The following is a 2,267-nucleotide window of genomic DNA, read 5'->3' as shown; positions in this document are numbered from 1 at the left end:
TAATCCAGATTACAAAACACATATATACTTATAACACATATTATGTAATTTACATATATACATAATAATCATATCTGCACATCTATATCTGTATCTGCATCTGTCGCTGGCTGTCACGTGCAATAGTAAGTCCAAGGCAAATCTTTCTTGGCACTGACACCCTTGGCAACCTAATCAATAATCAGTACTTTATTAGGCAGTTGTGCGATCGCTTCTCGGCCTTTTGGCTAAGATCAAGTGTAGTATTAGGCAGTTGTGATTTCACAGGCAGCATTTATTTCACTCCCCAAACCTGAACATCCATTAAAGTACATTGAAAAGAAAGCCAATACTGGGAACATTTGTTATCAATTTTTAATTTAACACACAATACACTGAATTTATCTGTCTATATGTAGAGAGAGAGATCTATATAATATATCTATTATATATCTCCTTCTTTTTCAATTGTCTTATTTGAACCATTAACCTTTGCTTGCTTTAATTACCAGAGAGCGGGGGCGCCTGGGTGGCTCGGTCGGTTAAGCGTCTGACTTCAGCTCAGGTCATGATCTCACGGTGTGTGAGTTCGAGCCCCGCGTCGGGCTCTGTGCTGACAGCTCAGAGCCTGGAGCCTGTTTCAGATTCTGTGTCTCCCTCTCTCTCTGCCCCTCCCCTATTCACGCTCTGTCTCTCTCTGTCTCAAAAATAAATAAACGTTAAAAAAAAAATTAAAAAAAAAAAAATTACCAGAGAGCGAATGTGGTATCCAACAATCTCTCTAACTCCGGCCTCCCATCCCTAGCCACCCCACCCCTCTCCCAGCAGCCAAGACAAATCTACTCTGGAACTTGTTTCCAGGATTCTCAATCAGGCTTCATGGAAAAAAATCAATCTGACCAAATAATCCTGTAATGGCAGTTGTTAAACATGCTTACAACAAATTAACAGAAGAATCTTGAGAAATAAATTATCACTCCAAATATCTCTAGAGTACACAGGAAACATTTTTGAAAATTGATCATATATCATAGGCCACATAGCAAATCACAAGAATCTCCTCAGTGTTTTCTGGTGGAATTGAGTTCCAGTTTCCCATGGGGTGAGCAGAAGAAGAGACATCCTTACATTGCATTTCCCTCTTTCACATCATCAGGGCCACCCTCCTGGTCCCTGGATCCCAGCCTAAATAAGCCATCTGCTCACAAGCCCTTATTCCAGGCTTTGTTTTCAGGGGGAACCAGATCTAGAATAAGCTCTTTCTTTGGCACTGATTGTTCCCATCCTGCTCGGTTTAGATTTTGCTCCTAGCGGTTTCTCCTCGGTCCACAACTTTGTTCTGCCAGGGAGTGTGGTTTGTTAGTTTTGAGGGTTCCCAGGGTCCCGTCCACTTTAGCACTCACCTGTAAACTGAAGGTTACAAAATGCTGTCCAAGTTTTTCTGTTCTCAGACCAGTCAGTTACACTTTCCTGTGAAAATGTGTTGGGAATTTTGAGGGGTTTGGCTCCCAGGTCTGCCAGAAATCCCTTTGCTTTCCCTCCATTTCCATATAGTTGCTGATCTCGAGAAGGTTTGGTGACTCTGTGTAATTCGTGCCAACCCACTTATATGTGGGCATTCATGTCCATACTTTCTCACCTGGCCTTCTCTCTAGATGGTGTCTGTTCTTTGGTTTTGCTCTCCTAAATGGCATTCCGTGTCGTTCCTTTCAATGCCACAGTCACACAGTCTGGGGAGGATGTATTTAGTAAATGGCCTGCAAAAACAGGTGATTGCAAACAAATAATGGCCAAAACTTTACAAGGCACACCAAAATGAGTTGTAGACGAAACAGGATAAATGTTAAAATGTAAAAATAATGACAAGAAAGGGTAGGTAAATATGTATCCTATTTGTAAAGAGGAAATTTTTTTTTCTAAGCTTAAAACCCTGTGATGCAAAGAAAAAAAAAATGATGGACTCATCGTATAAAAATTTCAAAACCTGATGTAAACGAATGACAAATTAAACAATAATCAACAAGGAAGAAAAATACTGGCAGTTAATATGGCGGGCAAAGGATTAATATTTTTAATATACAAATGCTATGAAATAAATCAGCACGGGTGATACTAAAGCCTATACAGAAAGACAGGCATAAAGCATAAACATGTAATTTGCAGTAAAGAAAATAAAAATGACTATAAACACAGGAGTAATTTTCAAAATTACTGTTTAGCAAAAACAAATGTAAATTAAAATAATAGGATATCTTTTCTCCCCAAATTGCCAATATCTTAAAACCAGG

General features: G+C 39.2%; 1 pseudogene; it reads left to right on the top strand.

Moving 5' to 3' along the window:
* The first annotated feature begins 207 nt into the window (after nt 1-207).
* Nucleotides 208-288, top strand: LOC121013039 (uncharacterized; annotated as a pseudogene).
* The last annotated feature ends 1,979 nt before the right edge of the window (nt 289-2,267 follow it).

The sequence above is a fragment of the Herpailurus yagouaroundi genome, unplaced genomic scaffold, assembly GCF_014898765.1.
Source record: "Herpailurus yagouaroundi ecotype Mexico unplaced genomic scaffold, PumYag 197, whole genome shotgun sequence".
In the NCBI taxonomy this organism is placed as follows: Eukaryota; Metazoa; Chordata; class Mammalia; order Carnivora; family Felidae; genus Herpailurus; species Herpailurus yagouaroundi.
This window is presented reverse-complemented; position numbering and strand designations above follow the sequence as displayed.